This window comes from Anoplophora glabripennis, unplaced genomic scaffold, assembly GCF_000390285.2.
Source record: "Anoplophora glabripennis isolate ALB-LARVAE unplaced genomic scaffold, Agla_2.0 scaffold83, whole genome shotgun sequence".
Lineage (NCBI taxonomy): Eukaryota > Metazoa > Arthropoda > Insecta > Coleoptera > Cerambycidae > Anoplophora > Anoplophora glabripennis.
The window spans coordinates 1,071,098-1,097,385 of record NW_019416211.1 but is presented as its reverse complement, the minus strand read 5'-3'; positions in this window follow the sequence as shown (position 1 = coordinate 1,097,385).

The following is a 26,288-nucleotide window of genomic DNA, read 5'->3' as shown; positions in this document are numbered from 1 at the left end:
TGGCTACTAACTTTGTAGAGGGGATGTATAGTTTAATTATATAAAACAAAAGCACAGTAAATACACCTAACCTTTATTTACATATAATTCAAATTAAACATGTGACAAATAGAAAGAACAACAAAAACATTAACAAACATTAAACATAAAAGNCCAAATATAAATACAAAAACAACCACTAACCAAAGGAATAAATTAAGATCCTTTGCTAATGATAAATAAGTCTTGTCACATTTAATGTGTCACTACATGTCATCTGTTAACCCCATATTAGTCATACACACTTCCAAGTAAAACTGAAGGGATTTGGTGTTAGTTAGCCGGCAGAGCCGGAAGGTACTGAGGTCCCATAATACGGGAGGCTACTCAGCTAAAGTTGAGATTTCGGAAGATCCTTCTTAACACTGTAGTCCCATACGGGAGGGAGGCTATCCAGCTTAATCCAGATTTGTTCCGCACGGGCGAAAATGTTAGTAACTTCAACAAGGCTCGTATAGACGTGTGACATAAAGTGAACATAAGAAATCAAAGAACAACCTGATCTTGTTTAAAACAAGATAAATGTGAAATAAAGAAGTCGTTATTGCGCTATCTGGGCGGTCTCGACAAAATACATATTTGAACATGTCATAAATAATGAACAACCTTAAATAATAATTGTAACAATTTTATATTAGGAAAATATACGCCCCTAAGCGTAAGACAATGAAGGCTAAACATACACAGAATTATTATCATGAAACATCTATATTTTACGTACAACGTTATCACTACAAAAACAAGTTAACTGTGAAACAAAGAATTATTATCATGAAACATCTATAAACATCACAATCATAACGGTTAAATACTTAATTTTCCACTGCTTCTATATTTTTCGCACTACACTGATCGTCTTACTTTTCACACCGCGCTGTCCTCACTTCAACTACCTATCTTCAACTATCTAGGCTTCCTTCCACAATTTCCTACCTATACGTTAGTTTTTGTGCTTTATTTTACCAACTGCCAATATTACTTTTTCATTGTTATACAACACCCATCTAACAGCTGACGTCGAAGTTGATAAGATAAGTACGGTTTTGCACAAGGCTAAAAGTGACGTGGCTAATAATTATAGACCAGTTCTTAACTGTGTAGCAAAATTATTTGAGTTTACTTTATATGAAAAAATGTGTGTACATATTAAAAAATATATTACTTTTAACCAGCATAGTTTCTGTAGGAATAGATCAATAGATACTAACTTAGCAGCATTTGTGGAGAAGGTTTGGAATGCGTTTGAAAATGGTTCTCAAGTGGATGTGGTATACACAGATTTTGACAAGGCTTTCGACAAGGTAAATCATGATATTTTGTTATCAAAGTTACTTCTGCATGGTATGAGTGATCTACTTCTCAATGTTTTCAACTCTTATTTAAAAAATAGGAATCTGTGTGTAATGTATCGGGGTGAGGCTTCAAACTACTTTTCGGCAGGGTCTGGGGCGCCCCAGCGATCTAATTTGGGGCCCCTATTATTTATTATTTTCATTAATGATTTACCTGACAATGTTGTGTCTCACAAAGTTTGTTATATGCTGATGACTTTAAACTGTTTAGGAAAATAACCACTTTTCATGATCATTTACAATTACAAAGTGACATAGATACGATATACGAGGTCAATTAAAAATAAAACATATTTTAATTTAGGAAAATGTATGTATTGTAAATTGAAAACACATGAATATCTATCGTAAAAGATGAATGATACTCCTCTCACTATTGATGATGAAATAATAGATTTAGTGATACTATTTCAGCTCGATTTAAATTTTGGAAGTCATATTAAGACTATATGTGCAGAGGTTTATAAAGTATTGGGATTTGTTAAAAGAACGACTTATGATTTTAGAAATATTAGATCTATTATATTCTTATTTACCTAATTCATTCATTAGTTCGTAGTAAACTTGAGTTTGCTTCACGAATTTGAAATCTTGGCATTAAAAAATTAAATTACATAGTTTAATTGAAACTGTACAGAATAGGTTTATAAAATATTTATTCCATAAAAATACACCAGAAATCCCGACTTTGTTTCGTACGATTCCTATCGCACTGAATTGTCAAACTGGAATACAGAAGGTACCACCATCAGTTGATGTTTTTATACAAGTTGCTTAATAATAAATTAGATAGTCCCTACTTGTTGTTCCTGCGTACGTCCTAAAGGTATCACTTTTCATATAACAAAAAAACAATAATTTGCTAAATCGTATGTGTGTCATCTTTAATAAGTATCAATAGCAAATTTCGAAAGGAATTTTTGATGTTACTGAAAAGCAATTTAGGATTTGTATTTACAAATTACTGTTTTTGTAGGATTCTGTGTGTGTGTAACTTCTTGGTCTCATTTATTAAGTACTTCTGTTATACAAATCAATTATGTAAGTATATGGCATAATATTTAGTGAAATAATTAAAAAATATGTAATTAAGTTGCGACCGGCTTGTTTCTTCAATAAATAAATAAATAAATAAATAAATAAATAAATAAATAAATAAATAAACAAATGAAAACTCCATCTTTTAAATGCCCGGAAAAATGTATAGGTAGTAAAACAATTAATTAAGCTACCACCGATAACAGAACGGGAGAGAAAATTTCATAATGACTTGTGCGATATCAGGAATTATAAATTCAGTGCTATTGCATGCGGAACCTTTATCAGGGAAAACAAAATGTGTTTTGGTGGTATTATAAATGTTACATAAGTAAACGAAACATAAAATACTCGTAGTACGATGTTTATGTATCTACATGTATTATACAGGGTGTTTCATAATATATGCGCAGGACTTCAGGATGTGATAGCTCGTCCAAAAATTTGAAAAAAAGTTTGTATTAACTTACCCTCTAAAATGCACAATTTTCGAGATACAGGGTGTTGAAATTGTAAAAAAAATTTCGTTTTTTGCGAATATCTCCGGAACCGTTTATCGTACAGAAAACAGCTTTTGTAAGCATTTACTACTCATAATAAGCTATGTTCTGTGCGAGAAAAAAATTTTTTCAAAGTCATAATTGGTGAAGATTTTGAAGGGGAAGTGGGTGTTTTTCTCCCCAACTTCTACGCCACTGGAAAAAGTACGGTTTTGAGACGCCCATTTGAACCGCCAATGTTTTCTACACAAAAACTGTACTCTTGGTCATAAGCTCTTAAGTTGACCGTTTTCGAGAAAAATCTACTTTTATGTTGAAAAACATGGTCAATTTTTTTAAATAAAATTTTTATTTTACTAAATGTATTATAATTTTTTTTATCAAGTAGGCTTTAAATTTTAAAACAAAAGCTACCTCCTGTCAAAATAACAATTAGTTTGTACCTGCGAAAAGTCAATTTGTATTACAAAAGTAAAAATGAATTACACAAACGCTGAAATGTGCGAAATGCATTACCTTTACGGAATGGCGAGCGGTAATTCGGCAGAAGCAAGGCGGTTGTATCAAGAAAGACATCGTGATCGCCAAGTACCACATCATAACTTGTTTCAACGCATTCACCAACGACTATGGGAAAATGGAAGTTTTAAAAAGAATACTGCTGATAATGGGCGGCCTATGGAAGCTGCAAATGCCCAAGTAGAAGAGGCTGTCCTCAACGAAATTGAAGAAAATCCGATCACAAGTACCAGAAAAATTGCTCACAACTTAAACATACCTCACTCGACGGTTTGGAGAATTTTGAAAAGACAACTTTTGTATCCCTACCATATCCAAAGAGTACAAGCCTTATTGCCAAGAGATTTTCCGCCAAGATTGGCTTTTTGTAGATGGATGCAAGACAAAATAGCTCAAAATCCTCAGTTTGGAGCCGAAGTTATGTTTACCGATGAAGCATCTTTCTCGAGAGATGGTATTTTCAATTTTCACAATAACCACATATGGGCTGAAGAAAATCCACATGAAATTGCAGAAGGCAATCATCAGCAACAATTTTCCGTGAATGTTTGGGCTGGCATCGTCGGTGATCATTTGATAGGCCCACATTTTTTACCGAACAGATTAAACGGTGCAGATTATCGACAATTTCTAGAAGAAGTACTGCCGGAACTGCTGGAAGATGTACCGCTTCAAGTAAGACAAAACATGTACTTTATGCATGATGGAGCTCCGGCCCACTTTAGTTTGGTTGCTCGCCAATACTTGGACGACGAATACCAAGACCGTTGGATCGGTCGAGGAGGTCCCCACCCTTGGCCCCCGCGATCTCCCGAACTTAATTGTTTAGATTTTTTCTTTTGGGGCCATCTCAAAACCCTAGTCTACGCTACTCCAGTTGAAAATGTTGATCAATTAAGAGAACGCATTGTTGCATCTTGCGACATAATTCGGAACACTCCGGAAATTTTCTTGCGTGTTAGACAGTCAATGCGTCGAAGAATTGCTGCGTGCATTGAAGCTAACGGAGGACATTTCCAACATTTAATTTAACTGTGTACGATTTTTTTTTTTTTAAATTTTGCAACTATGAAGTTAACGTTTGGTTTTGTTACTTGTTCTAACGATTAAATAAATTTTGTTTAATTAGTAAAAAAATTTTATTTCAAAAAATTGACCATGTTTTTCAACATAAAAGTAGATTTTTCTCGAAAACGGTCAACTTTAGAGCTTATGACCAAGAGTACTTTTTTTGTGTAGAAAACATTGGCGGTTCAAATGGGCGTCTCAAAACCGTACTTTTTCCAGTGGCGTAGAAGTTGGGGAGAAAAACACCCACTTCCCCTTCAAAATCTTCACCAATTATGACTTTGAAAAAAATTTTTTCTCGCACAGAACATAGCTTATTATGAGTAGTAAATGCTTACAAAAGCTGTTTTCTGTACGATAAACGGTTCCGGAGATATTCGCAAAAAACGAAATTTTTTTTACAATTTCAACACCCTGTATCTCGAAAATTGTGCATTTTAGAGGATAAGTTAATACAAACTTTTTTTCAAATTTTTGGACGAGCTATCACATCCTGAAGTCCTGCGCATATATTATGAAACACCCTGTATTTTCTGGCTTCCATCTAGAAAAATATGGACTGAACTTTTAAGAAACTTTTTTGCGATTTCATAAAAACAATTGAATGTTACTCTTCGGGAATATAAACCAAACCAAGCAAAACATACATGAAGAATTTTTATAGTGAACCTCTACCATATCTTCATTCTCATTAAAACAAGATAACTGAATTATTATTGTAAATTTACGAAACACTAACAGTAAACTTTTACTTTGTTGTTATTACATTACCATACTAAATGAAGTGAATTAATAAGCACTACAATTCTGAATATTTAGCAGTTTCAAATTACATATACAATTTTACAATAGGCCATACTAAACAATAGATTAACTATTTTATCAGTTTTAATTTCGTACAGATACTTTTCCGTCTCTACTGACTGAAGCAATAAACAATGATAATAAGAAATACAATTGAAGCAGCCTTTGTAGGTACTGTTGTGCTAAAAGAAGAACGGATTAATACATTTTAACTACTTTCAAATAATTGCAAATTTTTAAATCAATAGCTTTTACTTCCAAAATGGTCATATTTAGCTAATCATATGGTATTTACTAATATAAAGCAATATGTGAAGTTCACGATTATCGTTTACTATCTATGTAAACCATTTAAAAAGTTTTAGACTATTGTTTGTTTTATGTCGACGTATAAAGATGTCTAAAAATCAAAGATATTAAGTATTGCCATCGGCTACAAATTGTTTTCTAAAATTAATTTTTTGTTTTATAAAATTAATTTATAAGAACATGAAGAAAATAGTGCACTTCTAATTTAATTTTATGTAGGTTGTATTTAACTGCGTTCCCATAATTTCTGATAGTGATTTTTTATATTATTTTCATTGTGTTAAAAAATGTATCTATACATGTTGTGTCGGAACACTTAAACCATTAGTATTAACTTAAGTAATTTAAATGTAGTAAATGTGAATCGGTTAAACGGTTAGTTAGTGAAAGTCATTATATGGTATTTTAAACCCTTTTATTCCGCACTATTTTTTATATTTTTTGTGTTAAATATTTCTGCCAGTAAAGGTTGTAGGTGATACTTTGAAAACAGACTCAATAATGTACATACAGGGTCTTTCACAAAACATCCTCCTTATTATTTTTTACCTATCATTCGAGGAAAAAGTGGTAAAAACGAATGTTTTAGGAATATTTCCTAATTTCAAATAGATAAGTAGGTAGAAAAACAATTTGCTGTTGTACTTCGAACATATAGATCAAACATTTATGTTTTTATTTTAATGGAACAATTTATATAAATATTTATATTTTTTGGATCTTCCCTTTTTTCTGATTACATGTTTGCTTTGACAGTTTGTACTGTATTATTTACGGACCTTGCACATAGTTTTTACTAAACAATTCTTTAGATTCTCTTTTAGGAAAAAACATTTTGTTGTAAAAGGAGTTTTATAATATATTCATTCTAATGGATATAGAATATATTCCAAGCAAGTTTTATCTCCACGACACTGATAATACTAATTTTCTACAAAATGCCCTTAGGTCATATCAATTATTAGAATACAACTAAATAACCTAGAAGCCATGTCTAAATGTTCTTTGAAAGTCAAATCATGTTACGAAATAGGAGAACCCGGTTTGCAGCCCTATTAAGTTAAGGCAAGATCGTTATGGCCATGTCAGTTAAGGCAAGATCGATATAACCCGGCCAGTGAAGGCAAGATTTCTATGACCCGGCCAGTCAAGGTAACATCGCTATGACCTAGTCATTCAAGGCAGTCTTATTCAGAACGTTATTCGACCCTAAAATAACCTTTTAGATTTGCTAACATAAAGACATATCTGAACAAAACATTTTCCGCTTCATCCATTTCCGATGTAAGAGAATGGGCTTTATATCTAAAAATCCAAGTTGCCCTCCAATTGACATTTACGGTTGACCTTTTGGTCAAAGTCAAGGTCACCATCTAATGTCCCCCTCAGAACCCTGCAACTTTTATCTATAAAGTTTTTCTTGAAAGTGATCCTTAAGAAGACATTGCATTGTGTTATTTAAAATAGGACACCCTGTATTGAATTCGCAAGAAAATTTCCTTGAATTTTAATGTTTATAATTTTTTCGCTGACAACCAAACCTTCAAAGAAAATCAGTCAAAAGAGTAACATTTAGTCGCATTACAACCACGTTTTGTTATCTAACTAGACATTTTTTTAGCTTAATATCACATCGTAGTCCGCTACCTCCAATAATTCGTTTCATAAAACAAATCTATCATAATTTTTTGTTATACATTTAACTTTCAGTACAAAGTAATAACTAAAGATGTTCAAAATATCAGTGTCGTAGAGGTTTGTCGCTATTTCAATGATTTTTTGGATTTTTAATAACTATATTTAAAATGGAGTTATTTAAGAGAATGTGATACATTTTTTTAAACATACTTAACACCTTGTATTTCGAAGACAAGGCCCTTATGTATTTTTAGGAGCATATTTCTTTAAAATTAACGGTTCTATTATTATTGGAAGTTGAGTAGTTAAGGTCAACTCTAAATAAAAAATATTTATATCTAACTAACTAAATAAATCAATTTTACAATCTCCTGTCTTCTGTTTAAAATCTATTCTAAAATATTTAAGGAAGTATTTTTATACTCTGCAATAAAGTAAGTAAATTTACAGCGCATTTCAATACCGCAAGAAACAAAACCTGAAAGAAAAATAACGAAACATGTTCATTTGGATGATTTCTTTCATTGCGTTCGTTTTAACATCGAAAAATGACTTGCTGTGCTGCCTAACAACGTTGCGTAAATCTTTTGAACAATAAAACAACGACTTCATATTTGTTCCAAGAAACCGAGCACAGAAATGGACGGGTCATTTCTATTATAATAAAGGAACCGTGGCCTAAGGCACGAAAAACACAGACGAAAATTAATATACGTAATCTAATATTTCTTAATTTTTTTCTTCATTCTTAAAGGCACAATAGCTTATACTTTATTTTTATATACAGGGTTATTACTGGTTTATTTTAGATGTCCATTCATACTTAACCCTCAACAAATGATTCTACAAAATGGAACTCTCCTAATAGAGGTATGTTATCTATCAATCCAATCTCAATTTATGGTTATTTAATATGCTGTTATCCAAGGCCACTGATGTGAAATATCTATTTAATAAAAATTCATATACATATAGGGAATGCCCGGAAAGATCATGTCAAAAATTAAGGGGAAGCCACATCGATGTAGTCCTTCACGTATTTTTTTTTTCCTACCGGGATTCGTTGTAGAGTTATTCGCCTTTAAAAAAAGAAGTTTGAAAAACAAATTCCAATTATAACTTCTAAGTCGTTACCAAGACAACAATGAAATTTGGGCAATTAAAGTAACTCATGGTAATATTCATTTCCAAGCTTAAACTGATATTCAACTGATATTCAATATGTCTGGATTGTATAGGAGCAAACGAAATAATCCATTTAAATTTATACATCTTTGACAGTGTTGCCAAATTTGGCATTTTTCTTTCATAGTTCGATTCCTCTCTCACTTTGCTTACAAAAAGGTATACTACATATGTGTCGATATCTTGTACCGTTTTTGAGAAAATCGAATTTTATTAACAACATATATGTATTGTATCAAATATGCGATATATCATTTTTGTAAAAATTTTGGTTTCTTTGGAAATTGAGATCACTTTCAACAAGTATGTATAATTAGCAGTTAGATATTTGTCGTAAATCATTTTGACATAATTTGTTGATTCAATATCATGGAGGATTTTAGCTATGAAGAATTTGCAGCTTCTGAAGCTGTTCGGATTTACGCTAACTGCTTTCCAAATAGAATTTGCATATTTGAAGTGACGAAAATCCTCATGCTATTAATCAGACGAAACACCAACATTAATGTATGGATGGGAATAATTGGAAACTATTTAGTGGGACCACCAAGAACACTTTAACTCGTTTTTGGAAGACGGCCCTTTAAATATTTGAAATAACATGTGGCTTATACCTGATGGTGCACCACCGCATTTTAGCAGGGCAGTAAGAGCTTATTTAAATACTACATTTCCCGATCGAAGGATCGGTCGAGGTAGCCCTTTTCCGTGGCCGCCTCGGTGTCCCAATCTTAATGCGATCTCGATTTTTTCTTTGGGGCCATCTTAAAAGTCTTGTTTATCAAACTCCTGTAAATAGTAGGGAATTAATTGTCATAATTACATACGCCGACATCATTAAAAATGATCACCATATGTTATTTCGAGTAGAGCAGATGTGATTGAGCAATTTCAGAAATTGCATTGACATAATACATACATGAATATGTTAGTTTGATGTTTGATTTACTTTTTTTCTTGTTAATTTTGGCTTGGCTCTTACCAACTGGGAAATGTTGGATTTTTCCCTCAAATATCCGAGTTGCATGCTTTCGCTTCGAGACCATCCAACAAGGAAGTCCTCTTCTTTCTTTATACTTCGTCTTTCTTTCCAGCTGGTACTAGAGCGATGCTGTTAGATAATATTTGTGGCCTGTACTCTACGTATAGATAGAATCCAGTTCTGCACTTCAGGTGTTCGGATCGGCACAACTGGACGACTTTCGTGCTTCTACGTTGCATAACACTGCTTTAGTCTGCTTATTTTTGACTTGCGTGAAAACTACCGCTTAATAGATAGTAATCCTCCAAAGCTGCAACAGTTTCTAACTTTTGGGGCACATCATCCTTTCAAGCCATTAAAACGAAACTGAACTAGGTATACGAAATACATAATTTGTTAGCGTATTACCTACTTAACTCCGAATTAGAGCATGTATACTATAATATGCATGTGCCGTTATTATTCCATTTAAATAGACTAGAAAGTGTATTTCAATTTGGCTTGAACAGTGTTTGATAAAAATTTGTTACATCTTTTTTCCTTTGATCTATCAATCAAATTTTACCCCTATTTATACATGTAATAATTTTTACTAACTACTTGCACTGTATTTATGTACACCGACCTATAGCGCTATCGGAAGGGTCGTAAGGACATTATTTTGAATGTATTATACCAATTGAAAGCTTCTAGATATGAATTATTCAAATAATTTGCTCTATTCATCTAGTAGTATGCACAGAAATTAAAAGATATTAAAAAAATCACAAAATTTTGGGTGATTTTCATAGAGCTGTAACTTGGAGGGAAATGGTCGTAGAGAGAATCAAAAAGAGGGAAACTGAAACTCCAAGTGTCTAGTTTTTAGATCTGCAGTTTTAAATTTTTTAGCGTCAGCAGTTTTTAAGTAATCATAACAAAATCAACAAAAAAGGGCCTATGGACTTACAATTTTTTTTTTTGTAATTTCGTCATAAAGCATTTTTAGATAATTTAATTCTCTTCAATTTGAGTGGTTCCGGAAAAAATCATTTTTGACTTTGGCAATCAATTACTCGGGAAATAAAAAAAATTTTCAAAGTGAAAATATTGGTTATAAAGAAGGTAAAAAATTGCATAATTAGGGATATTTGATTAACTTGGCATAACTTTACAAATAATGAATAAATCGGGATATCAACTGTAACTTTTCAACCTTAGTGTCCTAAAGAAACCCTGATAATTTCAAACCGTTGCGATTTTTTTTTCCTAGTGCCCGAAATGTTTAAATTTGTCGTTTTGCTGAAAATCAATGTAATAAGTAGTTTTTCACTTTTTATTCATTTTTTAGCAATAACACATATTTTCTTAATCAAAAAGCTTTCATGGTTCTAAAAAAAAATTTTTTTTTTTTAATTTTTTAACACATTTACAAGCTTCACAAACGTCAAAAAAACTTTGGCTGATTTGACGTTGCAGATCACAATTTAATATCGGATATTGCCGCCTCAGTTTCTGATACGGATTCTAAGCGGTCTCGCATATGCACTGCTGGATGTCTCGTTGCGTAATTCCTTGCCAAGTTTGTAAAATAACCTGGGTCATTTGATAGTGATTTTGTAACTGCGGATAATCTCGTCATCATCGATGCCCAATGAGGTTCAAGTCGGGACTCGTAGGTGGGTGGTTGAGAGTTACCATATTGTTGGCGTGAAGAAACTTTCTCTTACGTTTTGTGGTATGAAGATGAGCATTATCCTGTATGAGAATGAAACGATTCCTCATGCTTTTACGCATAGATAGGACGTGTGGTTCAAGGATTTCGGTGATGTTTTTAAAAAAAGCAAAAATGTTTATTTTCTTATGATTACTGCTGACGCTAAAAAATTTTAATCTGCAGTATGCAGAATCGATATGACATCAGTATACAGAGTGAAGATGAAAGTGAGCATTTTTCTTTGTAATTTTATCCTGCACATCTTAACTTTGTACTTATATGCTGTTCAAAGAACTCCTTAAACAGATCACCTACAAGAAAATGCCGGGAGATCTAGGCCATCTAGAATGTTGCGGATCCAAGAAGATTCTACTGTCCAATTGGCCAATAAGGATCAATGACTATAGCTGGTAGTAGTGAAACTACAGTATATTTAATTTATTTTCAAAGAAACACTAATATAAAAATAGAAAAAGGTTTTGCTGCAATATTTTTGATGAGAAACTTAATTCTTTTGCAAAATTTAACGGAAATGTGTTATGTGAGACTCTAAACTGATGAAGTAAAATGAGACTACAATGTGAAAAAAAGTAGGATCCTTTCCAACTGCGAATTAAGCAATAATTTTCGGAAAATAATATATAAGAGTTAATTTTATTGCGATACATCAACTCTAGTAAATAATATATTGTAGGTAATTGAATAATAATAATAATCTTAAAAAATTTGCGTTTCTCGCAATTTGTTCAAGGAGAAGAATAATAAGTTGCAGAACAAAGGCCACGCGACAGATGTAACTAATACAATAATTCTAGTGGAAAAGAGAATATTTTAGCTATGACTATACGGGGAGGAAATATAAATCGAGACTCTCTGGAACACCATCGGAATGCTATGAACCAGTGCACAGAGCAATAGAAATACTAACCAGAAGACTTTATCTCCTGTTTTAGGGTTTCTTGTGAAGAAGAAAAAGATATGTCTCTCGAAATGTCAAGACGCCTAAACTGAGATGTGGCAACCAGTCCGAAATGATTCAACCCTTAACCCATTGCCACGGAAATCTGCAAATCCAAATGTAATTGTTGCACATATTCTCTCCAACAGAATTAATTCAACTTTAAATCTTCAAATTTTAATTTACCATTGCTCGGTGAAATTTAATTAGATTAAATTGTTGGTACCAACATGATGATCTATAAGCACATTATGGAATACAAGTGATAAATTTTCAGAACAAAAAGTTCTCCAACAGGTGGATTAAAAGAAATGGATCTGTACCATGGTCTCTCAGATCACAATGTCTTTGAGCACCTAATGCCAATCAAGATATCATAGCTTGTTTTCGTATAGATATATACTATCTACCTTGACATAGAAGAGATCTATATCAACATATTTTGTTGTATGGTTTTATTAATATCGCTCGTTAAGTCTTATGAACAAATGAACACAGAAGGTAAATTGGAAAATTTTCCACTCTTCATTTTCGATTCGCTTTAGTGTTTGCATAAAACTCTCAATCGTCAAATACAGGACACTCTGTACAATTAGATGTTTTGCATAAATAAGGAATCTAATGCCAGTAATGAGAATTCCAGTGAGAAATTTCAGAATATTCGTTCATACAGTTACTAAATTAAACAGGGCGTTGTTCACGTTTAAATATCATGAAGATAAATGATTCCAGATACGTCACACTGACTTGTGGTTTCGTATAATGTATCCTGTATCCAGACACCTTTGTAGTCGTTTTGGAAAATGACAGGGAACAACAACGACCTTGCGTTGTTGTTCCCTCATCCGTGCAATATTTTGCACAAAACACACATCTACATGTTTGCGTGACACAGTGGGGTATTCCGGCATTGGTCAGGATACAATCAATCAGTTATAATGTTTGTCAATAATATGAATCATGCAGTGGATACTACCTGCAGAAATAAAATAGAAGTAGCCTACTAATATTTACTTTTTTTACGGCATTAAGAAATCGTCTGTGGTTTTTTGAAATTCATATATTGGGGAAAAGTAAATACATAATAAATTTACAAATTATGTAAAATAAAAGCCTTTTTAGTTGTTAACTTAGTTTATTTTATTACCTAAAAAATTAAGGAACAAGTTATTATAAATAGCCCAGTCATTACAGACATGAAAGAGCCTGTTTCGAAAAAAAAGAAGTTTCTCTGCGGAATATTGTTCGGAAACCTGTTATAAATAAAATATCAAAAAATCAACTCGAGGCTAGTTGGGAAACTTTGTTTTAACAGTGGTCAAAGTTATGGAAAAGTGGTTTTTTGACTCACGTAAAAAAGCTATTATTCATAGCGAAAAAAAGTTTATACAAAAAAGGTAGGTATTAAATAAGCCTATAAAATGAAAAAAGTCCGATTAAATTCCGATAATTTGTTTATGCACAAGAGCTCAAAAATGGTCGAAAATTGCCGTTTTTTTCAATTGCTAATAATTAATGCAATTTTCATCGCAGACACTTGTAATTCAGGATTTTTGAGGCTTTTTACACCCTTAATAAGTGGTAAAAATTTCAGCTCGAAAGCTTCATTGGTTTGGCGTTGGCGGAATTTGTTATCTAAGAAGATGCTATTTTCAATTCATTTTTCCCAAGCTCACAGGCGTTGTAGGGTTTTGATCATTAGTTGTTTTTGTACCTAAATAGTTGTATTGACATAGGCATTTACTGAGAATTTAGTTTTTCAAATTTAATTTGTTTAAAATTGACTGAAAAAATGTTAATATTTATTAAATTGTTAAGATAGGTAATTATTATAAAATAAAATAGTAACCTCTTTACTTTAGTTTTCTTCGAATTTAAAAAAAAAATCGTTGTTGTAAGTTGATTAGAAGCTGAGATAATTTTTTTTTTTTATTTAATCGCAGTGACCTTAATTATTAATATTAAGAGCCGAAATTTGGAGAGAGTATACATTAAGAGCTATATTTTCATGTCCTACATTAACATTAAGGTGAATTCAACTATTTAATTTCGAAAAAGAAGATAGCGGCGATGCGTTCTATTACTTGGTCTAGCGAACGAGTGGGGAAGGCGAGGCTTAGCATGCGCGCTTAACGATGTAATAAATATTAACATTTTTTCAGTCATTTTTAAACAAATTAAATTTGAAAAATTAAATTATCAGTAAATGCATATGTCAATACAACTATTTAGGTACAAAAACAACTAATGATCGAAACCCTACAACGCCTGTGAGCTTGGGAAAAATGAATTGAAAATAGCATCTTCTTAGATAACAAATTCCGCCAACGCCAAGCTAATGAAGTTTTTGGGCTGAAATTTTTACCACTTATTAAGGGTGCAAAAAGCTTCAAAAATCCTGAATTACAAGTGTCTGCGATGAAAATTGCATTAATTATTAGCAATTGAAAAAAGCGGACAATTTCGACCATTTTTGAGCTCTTGCGCATAAACAAATTATCGGAATTTAATCGGACTTGTCTTATTTTACAGATTTATTTAATACCTACCTTTTTTGTATAAACCTTTTTTTCTCTATGAATAACAGTTTTTTTACGCCAGTCGAAAAACTACTTTTCCATAATTTTGACCATTGTTTTAACAAAGTTTCCCAACTAGTCTCGAGTTGATTTTTTGATATTTTGTTTATAACACGTTTCTGAACAATATTCTGCAGAGAAACTTCTAATAGTATTTTTTCCCGAAAAAAAGCTATAATGATTGGCCTAAAATACTGTAATAGCGATGTAGCGATAAACTTGGCACTTTAAAAAAGACCTGTCACTCAGTTAGCTTCTACATTATTACACTAAATAAACTTGTTAGACGCCAATATATTATTTCTCGTATTCCTTATAGAATTTAGATTTGTATTATTCAGAAAACCGTTTTGAGAGAAATTATTGCCTGCAAAATCATTTATATATTTAATGAATTAATATGTTTTGTCGTTGATGATAATGATGAACAAAAGATGTGGCAACGAAAACAATAATATAATATTTATGAAACAATTTTCTACTTGCTACGTATTAATTACAATAAAAAGAAATGCACTGTTTTATAAAATATGTAAATTTCGTATTTATAAACGCTTTATATACAAAACGCGATGTTTGTGTCAACAAAACTGTTTTATAAAAAACGTAAAAAAGGTTCTTGCAGCGTCTATAAAATATCAAATTGCTACTTAAAAATAGACAACAAAATGCAGCACAGTTTTCAATGTACGGTTAACTTTAAGCCGAGAAATAAAGAGAAGAAATAAAAATATTAGATGAGTACACTTTTATAAAGCTGCTGTTACACAGCTCCTGTTTCGGCAAACCTATTTTGTCGATCCACGAACTGCAAGCAGCTTGAAATAAAGATTTACTAAAAAAAACGTGCATTCGAAAAGACATTTTAAAATTAACAGTTAATATTAACGAATCTTTAACATAAAAAATTCCCGCGAAATACAAATTGTTTGGTTTAAGGTATCCTTGTAAAGAATTGCCATATAAATGGGAGTACCTACTGTTTGGGATATTGTGTAAGTACCCAAACTATTTAAACGTACATTTTAAACCTTATTTCGGAAATAAAAAACATGCTTGACAAAGTTTAATGAGACTCCGTCAGCGTGTATTAAACTTACTTTGTTTTGTATCTTTTACTACAGCTCTGAAAAACAAAATAATTTCAATCAAAAGGCCAATTTCTACGTAAACGTAAACGTAAAAATACAACTGAAAATATAATTAAAAGATGGAATTGTACTTTCATTAAATCCTAAAAATGTTATCCTGTTGTTTATCCAACTGAATATTTCTTTTATTTTGTTTCACGAGCATTCTGATAACGAATCGCTTTGTAATTTAAAATAAAGAAAATATTATAATCCTTAAAACTTAATTATCAACCAGTTTCTGTTGTATAAACATTATTTTGTAAATAATTTTATATAGAATAGTATTCAAAAATGTTGGCTCCTCTTGTGATACAAACAATATGGAGCAAAATTCGAAAATGGCGACACTTCACACGACCATTCTTTATAGGCATGTCAGTTAAATTAACATCTAGCGAATTAAATATCTATACAGTGTCCCGGTGTTTGATACAAAAAAGTCGAATACGAATAGATGAGGTCAAAATAATATCAGCTCTTCATATAAATTTTATTCATACAGGCCTTCGGTAACAAGTTACGTGCCTTCAAATGTGAAAATTAAAAAGTTATTTTTATTTACAGTCTAAACTATTAACTTCAGCATGATGCAAATTTGGTGGTTGGTAACACATGTGTTTAGGTTGATTTTGATGATGTAACTGAAACTTCATTATGTCCAGAACGCCAGGGACGGACTATGCCCAATGGTTATCAACTTAAAATGTTTGTATAAATGACGATCGCAATCTGCCTGTATCAAATAAGTTCCCTGAAGAATTTGCCAATGATAATACCCTCTAGGTTCAACTCAGTGCACATCGAGCTGCGCCTCCACCATTTTTTGTTTTTAATTTTTAATTGGACATAATTATAGGTTAGAACCGTACATATTTTTAAAATAAGGGCCTAGAAAATCTTACTGTCTGCTAATGTAATTCTCAATAACAAAATTTGACAAACACACTTTACACATTACACATTAATACAAAATAGAAAACAAAACAAGAATAAGTTAAAGGTAGTTAAAAAAATAATTTAAAAGAAAAAAAATTATTAAAATACGTTTTCAATGTCATTCCTTCTTCATTCCACCTCCACACACTTCCTAAGTCTACGAATGTTATTTGTTTGTACACGAAAAAGCATTTCTGGGGTAATAATTTAATAGGTCAATGCGTTTTTGGGGAACGTCTAAATGGATATCAATATTTCGAGTTTTTGCAAAATAATTTGCAGCCACTATTAGACGATGTTCCATTAGACACCCGAAGAAACGTTTGGTTTTAATATTGATGTACGAACATATTTATCCTCTAAGAGGCCCAATTTCATAGCCACCACGTTCTCCATACTTTAACCTGATGGACTTCTTCCTCTCGGGAACCCCAGTACAGACAAGGGATGAATTGCTACAAAGAGTTAATTTCCATTGTCATAATATTAGACATACCCCAGAAATGCTTTTTCGTGTATAAACAAATAGCATTCGTAGACTTAGGAAGTGTGTGGAGGTGGAAAGTGCCTATATTGAAAATGTATTTTGATAGTTTTCTTTCTTTTAAATTTGTTTTAACTTTTTTAACTTATTCTTGTTTTGTTTTTCTGTTTTATGTTATGTGAAGTGTGTTTGTCAAATTTTATTAGTGAAACATTAGCAGACAGTAAAATTTTCTAGACTCTCATTTTAAAAATATGTACGGTTCTAAAATAGTAATTATGTACAATTAAAATTTAAAAACAAAAAATGGTGGAGGCGCCGCTCGATGTGCATTGTGACAAAATTACAAATATTTCCTAAACTGTTAATTTTACCGAGTTGAACCAAGAGAGTATTATCATTGGCAAATTCTTCAGGGAACTTATTTTTGATACAGGCAGATTGCGATCGTCATTTATGCAAAAATTTTAAGTTGTTAACCATTGGGCGTAGTCCGTTACACCATGCTGAAGTTAATAGTTTAGAGACTGTAAATAGAAATAACTTTTTAATTTTCACCTTTCAGGGCCCGTAACTTGTTAATGAAGGCCCGTATGGAAAATATTTATATAAAGAACTGATATCATTTTGACCTCATCTATTTGTACTCGACTTTTTTGTATCAAATACCGAGACTCCCTGTATATTTATTTTTCATATTTCAACTTTTATTTTTTGCACCATGTAGATATTTTATGTCTTCATTCTCATACTTAGTTTTATTATTTTTTTTTATTTAGTTGTAGTATTCAGCGGACTACGCACAACTTATTAGTGTTGAGGTTAAAACTGATTTAAATTTGTTGTGATTTTTTTATAAATTTTCGAAATTTAATACACGTAAATTTATGATCGTATGAGTTTTTTATTAGATATATGAGTTTTTGCTGATCAGTTATTACCCTTCTTTAAGTTCGCCATTATTATGATGGCTCAAATTTATGGATTTTTTTGAAAAAATTGTAACTGCCTGCAATGCCATCTTTAAAACGTGTATGTTATAACAAGATCAACAAGAAGAATGATAGATAATTTGCTGCGTATTCAAGGACGTTCATGTGTTGATCTTATTACAGAGATTAGATCGATTCGACTAAAAAAAAAAATAAGTAAGATCTGCCATAAATGTAATGCCGTCTCTTATCATTANATAATAATAAATATTTTCGTCTGCACTTATCAGCATACAATCATAAGCACTAAATCTAACAAAACACCCTCCTTTAAAACCGATAAAGTTGAACGCTATAGATTCTGCTAACCGCGTATGTCGTCTGCGACGCACAGTTCTAACAAACCAAAGCTTAAGTCTACGAATGTTATTTGTTTGTACACGAAAAAGCATTTCTGGGGTAATAATTTAATAGGTCCGTACGTTTTTGAGGAACGTCTGAATGGATATCGATATTTGGAGTTTTTGCAAAATAATTTGCAGCTACTATTAGACATCCGAAGAAACGTTTGGTTCATGTACGACGGGGCTCCTCCTCATTTTAATATTGATGTACGAACATATTTATCCTCTAAGAGGCGGCCCAATTTCATGGCCACCACGTTCTCCATACTTTAACCAGATGGACTTCTTCCTGTCGGGATACCTGAAAAAGTTTAGTATTCACAACCCCAGTACATACAAGAGATGAATTGCTACAAAGAGTTAATTTCCATTGTCATAATATTAGACATACCCCGGAAATGCTTTTTCGTGTATAAACAAATAACATTCGTAGACTTAGGAAGTGTGTGGAGGTGGAAAGTGCCTATATTGAAAATGTATTTTGATAGTTTTCTTTCATTTAATTTTTTTTAACTTTCTTTAACTTATTCTTGTTTTGTTTTTCTGTTTTATGTTATGTGAAGTGTGTTTGTCAAATTTTATTAGTGTAACATTAGCAGACAGTAAAATTTTCTAGACTCTTATTTTAAAAATATGTACGGTTCTAAAATAATAATTATGTCCAATTAAAATATAAAAACAAAAAATGGTGGAGGCGCCGCTCGATGTACATTGTGACACAAAATTACAAATATTTCCTAAACTGTTAAATTTACCGAGTCTAATTAATTNGCTATAGTATTTTTAACGTAATAAATATTTTGATAACTTTCATGGGATATTTTGATTTAATCGGGGACATGCAGTGATTTTTTTATCGAAAATCAAGCGATATTCGAAAAAGTGAGGTGACAGGGTTTTCAGGAGAACACTGGAATTATTAATTTTAATCGTATTACATTCAAATAAGCCACTTATTATTTCAAACAAACGTGCCAAGTTTCATTAAAATCGCTGAAAGTGTAGCTTGTTTATACGATACGTCGATGCTTTTACAGTCACTGCAAAATTATTTTGTGCTGCAAACAAAAACATTAAATATTGTAATACTGTTTACTGATTATAATAATTTCATCTTTAGACATCCATTCACGTCTCATCTAGAATGTATTCGTTGTTTGTGACCCATAAGCGGCTAATTTGCCCATATATGATTATGCTAACTTGTGACTTTGTGACAGTACTCCGTACATTTGTACTCTACTAACAGTGCTATTAGTTGAAAGTGTTTTATCATTCAAAATCTTCAGTTTCTTTCAGAACATTTTAAAATACAAGAAAGCACTTACAATGTCTACTAGCCATACCATCTACTCATCATACTTACATTCTACTTTAATTTACTATTTGTTGTCTAATTTAAAAAAAAAACGTCTTTTGACGCCACTGGAATTATAGCAGTAAGCAGTTTACGCAGAATTTTTAAACTGACAGTAGACAGTAAATTACTCTACAAAATACTATATAAAATATTTAAAATCATTTTTCAAAATTTATTACAGATGATTGCCAAATTTGCTTAATTTTAAAGGCGCTTAGTTTTTTTAAAGGAATTGTGGAATATTTCATCAATAAAATTTTCGATGCAAGTAGTTTTTGATTCTCTAGATACATATTTAATTTTATTGTTAATGACTGTATATTGGCAAATATTAACACTTGAGTATCTATCTTATGTGGCCAACAATCAGCCATAGCCCAAAGCTTTTATTAATAAAACGATTTAGTATACAAAACGCATATATTATATTGGTAAAAAGTTTTATTGTACTGTATGTTGGAAACATTAATACAACATTCATCGAGCTCAAGTTGAAAAAACAGCTTTGGGGACAATTATATCACCACTATACTTCGTATATAGCAGGCCAGAAAACAACAAACCAGCAAATTTGTTTTATAAGACAATAGTGTACATCGGTTATGCAGCCTATGTTTTCTGTATACAGGTTTTATGGTATATTTTATAAATGCTGTAAGAATGTAACGAAAGAACACTAATTAGTGGAGTAAATATTGTATGCACAGCTTTTATAAAATGGTTTTATAAGCTGTGCCTATTTTGGATTTATAAATGCTTATTTAATGCTGAAAAACTGTTCTCATCATCTTTTAATAAAGCTTTTACCTGTGGGAGAGTGGTTATATAGATATTCTTAAAGCTATTATAAACTTATTTGTGCTACTTGGGAATGACGATGCCATTCAAGACAAGCAACAAGTCACAAGTATATTAAGTACTTCCTGATGAAGTTGAATCTACCTTAAATCTACGCGGCTAGAAAATTTTGATGTAAACAAGATTAAATCCCGCCCTGTAAAAATTGAATTATCCTCTCCATCAATTGTGCATTATATAATACATAAAGCCCGCAGATTAAAAAACTTTAATGAGATCTAAAATATAAGATTATATAAATAAACACTTAAGCAACAGAAACATTATCGAAGCCTCAGAAAAAAAAACTCGATAGGAGTATCTGAAGATGAAAATAATTTAACTACTGAATTTATTTAATAACAAATCAGAAGAATTAGAACACTAAGCTTCAAAACTTGTTTACTTTCTGAACATTTGGTTAAGGGAGGATGCTACTAGTAGTGACAATTCGTTGCAGTTTTTCCTCAAGAAATAAAATATTCGAAAACTTCATTTACTTTCAATGGTGGTGTGCTACTGGCGTTGAATTCAGATTAAAATGTAGTGTCACTTAATAATGATTATGTCAGTGATCTTTCCCACTAATTGGTCTATTAGAATGCAAAATTGCTTTTCCTCCGCATGTCAGCAAAGATGAAATGAAACCATTTCTATGCCATTCAATATTATTCTCTCTGACCTAAATAATGTAGTAGTTTTAGACGATTTTAAAGTCGTCATTCTACGTCTTTGTATGCAATTGACTGCAAAATTAATCTGATTGTGAATCTTGAATTTATCAATTTTAGCTAGTTCAAGAGTTTCTATAATGTACTCGATAAAATTTTGGATTTATATATGTATGTCTTAACACATTCCTATATCCTTAAAGCAGATATTTCACTTGCTTTCAATAATTATCTCACTAGCATTCAAATAAATTTTAAACGAGGTTAGAAACGTTTTTGGTCATTTGTTCAAAATAAAAAACACTTTCTGTGAATACCAAGTGAAGTTTTCTGGGATAATGAACCACATTGTAATGATACCAACGGAATAGCCAATGGTTTTACCAAATTTTTTTCCTTTGTTTTTGTCACCAATATGCTTTAAGTGTATCAAACCACATTTGTCAATCTAATTCTAACTTGTTTTAGTTTACTGGAAATGCTATCTCTACATCTATTTTGAAGACGGAAACCAAAGTGACATGCAGACACGATGAAATTCCTAATCATTTAATAAAAGACTACTCAGGAGTTTTAATTACACACTGCTTTATTTACCTAATTTTACAAAGAGTACACCAAACCAACGTGGCTGCGTTTTGAGATGATCTACTGTATCCAATCTAGCTAAATTTATTCAATATGCAACATATTGTATGGACAACAAAGCACAAATTGATGTATAGATTCCTCGTAGGCCTTCGACAAAATTAATTATACCATAGGTACTTAATAAGTCTTTAATTTCGGAAATTTTTTAGCAACTTCTGGAGTACCTCCAAGATCAAATTTGAAGCCACTGCTTTTTATTTTATTTATCAACGTTTAATCTAATATTTAATCTATTTTTTGCTAACGACTTGAAGGCATTTTTCAATGTATTTTGAAAGATTATTTAATACTGCAAGAACTGGTAATCAATTGCCTGCTGATATAGATAAGTTTACTTGTTTACTTCCAAAAAAAAGGAACCACTAATATTTGACTACATCCCTGATGGTGGAGTACTGGCAGGTTGTTAATATTAAGAATCTAGGGTTATCTATGACAATAAACTGTCCTTCACTGATTATAGATCATAGAACTATGAGATTTATCGTCCTCTAATTGCCAGATATATACTAATCGGTTTGCAAGAATTCAACGTCGTTTGTAAGCTACAGAAATGATGGTTATTATTCAACTAGAGGATAGCAACATAGGCTGATGTTAGATAGATTTAAAATACAGTCTTTGCAGGCCAGAAGAACATAGGCATGTCGCGGTCTGTATGCATATTTTTAATACCTATCACATGCATGTCATGACAAATAATTAGTATAATCTAATAGCTATTATTATTAAAATAATTTGTATCTCCTCTAATCTTGCTTTGAAATTACTTGTTTTATCTATTATGATTAATAAATAAATTCATATGTAAATATTTTTATTAAATACATATACATATGTTCAATGATTCAATATCACTAGGCGTATATTTCTTTCTTTATAAAGCTAAATCAGATCTCTGGGACAACAGTCGTCTTCTATCGTTACGATAGCCATTTTTACATTTAATAACTGCAGACAGGGCAGTATATATTTACGAGGCAGAAAACAAAATTGTTTTTTCCGGTTTGGCGACTAGTATATATGTCACTCTTTATAAAACTCTAAATAAATGTAAGAATAAAATATGGAGGCGACTCATCTGAGTCGATAAAAAGGAATGTCTTTTGTTAACTTGGGGAATGGAATGAAAATGATAAGAAAAAAATTGGAAGCTTTGTATTTAAATCGAGTTGTAGTGAAAATATTTGCTTGCCCAACCAAATTGTTTGTCAAAATCAAATAAATTATAAACAATTGACATACAAATGTACTTCTTTTTAAAATTTGTTTTAATAAATTAAATAGTTACTTATGTAAAACGTATATGATAGTTTTTTTATCATTTACCAATTAATTAAACTGCTAATCACTGTTTTAATCTGTTTTCTGTAAAATTAACAAAATTTTACACACCACGGAATTGAAATTTTTTGTATTAACTTCACTGGCACCTATTATTATAAACACAATATAACATTTGAAATACAGTTTTTAATTACCTACACATTCAACAACAATTTCGAGATTTTTTAGCTCAGAAAACGCAACAGTTCTATGATTTGCGGTAACGACGGTTATAATGTCAGTTACTTAACAATGACAACCACAAAAAAATATATGAGGCAGTTGTCGAAGTTTTTTTAATAATATATTTTTACCACCCAAAATACTAATGAATTTATATGTATAGTCTGTCACAAACTGCTCGTTAAATGTTACACAATCGAATAATTTTTGGAGATTAATCCCCAGCGAAATTACTCAAACTTATACAACTGCAAACTAAACTTGCTTAGAGAGTTATGTAGGTATGTTTGACTTTCTGATAGGCCCACTCGTTTACGGCTTTCACTTTGAGAAAAAGCTATAAAAACCAACAAATAAAGTTTCCAAGACTCATTAATTTTCATTCAGGAATTCCGACTTTTTTAGCTAACGCGATTCAATGTTTGACTTGAAAGATGTAACCTTGACCTTTGATGAAAGATACACATTTTAGATAAATAAAATCAAATTATTAATGTTCATTTTTATTTAGCAGTTACCAAATGCTTAATAAATGCTTTACATAGGGTACTTTAATGTAAACTATACAAACCGACACAAATACTTAAGTTTGCGTTTCTGACTAAGGCACAGCTGTGCGAGACGGACAAAGAACGCATTCCGTTAGAAAGAATAAGATGCAGGAACAGCTATTTGGGATAGCGGACCTACAAATACACTTCTGGGGCGTTTCCCATGCCCTGTCCAGTGCTCATTAACTGATAGAGCTGCCTTAGACGCAAACTTATTTGTGATTTGTAATCCTGTGTTAAAATATAGGGTAATCATTATATACCACCGCGCACTCACAACCTTACTAGATTAGCACCGGAGCTCAATCTTTATCTGAACCTACTGCCCTACTATTAAGGTGTACTTACTGTCTTTATTACACTCTCTTTGATCTATGCATCTCGCGGATAAGATGAATTCTGTCAAGCTGTAGGTGTCTGTCAATTTGTAACTTTATTTTCAATTACCTACTAACGAGCTAGTCTAATTTCACAAAAATTATGTACTTGTTAATTTAATTACATAATTTTGAGAGATTCGACCATTCCTTGGTATTCTAATACGTATCACTCACTTAGGATTGACCTGTCTACACTAATAATTAATAATAATAATTGATAATACAAAAAAACTGATGAAAAAGTCTTATTACGTTATGTGACTTATTATTACCTAGAAATAATAAATTTTAAACTTCGTCTCATCAGAAAGTGGGATTATAAGTTTTTCAACTGTATTTGACAAATATACAGGACGAATTTTTTCAGTTTAACTAGTGAATTTCCGTTAGGACCTGCAAAATTATAATAGAAAGTGGTATTACTATTAATAGTGCGTTTTATAGCATCTACATAACCGTGCAACAAAAAATTGCAAGTGTGCGCATGACATAACTCCTTTCCTTTAAAAAAATACTATTAAAAAGCTGGAATTTCATTGCTGATTCCAAGATTGAGAAAAGTATAACAGAATCAAATGAGCTACCTTTTGCACACACATCTTGGTTCATTTACTTGCAATATGCGATACCAGATGTTAAAAAAAATATATAGCACGTAAGGAGTTACAAAAAATTTTTGCATTTTTCCAATACTGTCTCCAATTTTGGAATATAAAATATATGTAATTTAATTTTTTTAAATCAATTTAAGAAAATACAATTAAATTATTACAAGTTAGATATATTATCACACAAACAAAAAACAAAAAGCAGAAATATATTACTTTTCAAAAACGGTTTAAATACTGAAGTACCATAGTTTTTTGATATTCCTTAGCCTTAATAGACCTTTTTAGTAGTGACGTCACATACGCCAAATAATAGGCAACCCCATTGTTATTTTGCCAATATTTTTATTAGATCGATTTTCCACCTTATGTACTTTGTACATAAGTGCCAAAAAGATGTCTTGTTTGTCATGACCTTAAAGAATGCGATATACTAGCAATATTAAAAATATTTAAGAAGTTTCAAATCCCAAGTGACAAACTAAAAGAATTATAGAATTTATATATATAAATTTATAGAGTATTGACTTTTATAGTAATTAATAAATTAAAATTACATCAATGTTACTGAACATGCGCATTAAAGATAATTTAATGTAAGCGAAGTAGCCTCGCAATAGGTTATCATTCAAGAAAAGTTTTGTATTGATTAAGAGTAAGTCTATTATAAACTACTTGAAGAAAAAAAACACAGTACAACTCCAAGAAAAACAATAAAAATACTTCTAGTAGAACTAGAAAATGCCAAAATTAAGCAAAAGAAGAGAAAATACGCTAATGATGACAGCGATGACATATCAACAAGATCTCACCTGCGTATGAGGCTATTCTTTACGAGCCTGCGCATTAGGAATAACACGACTATTGTTCAAGTTTTAAGCACATTAGTGTATCTATTTTACCAAACACGTGTTAGTTGTTCTTAAATACTTCTAAATCCTTATAAAAATAAATTAATTTGAAGTTGTTCATTTTTATAGTATCTATGTAAATAGTACACAAGGGTCAGATTCGATCTGTACAATTCCAACTATGACGATTTGTTGCGGGTTGCCTAAATATGTGACGTCACACTAAAAGAGCCTATTGAAAATCTTTAGCCTACCCTTGTTGCTCTAGGGCTAAGCATTTTCAAGTAGAATTCGTTCTCAAAATCGTTGGTAAT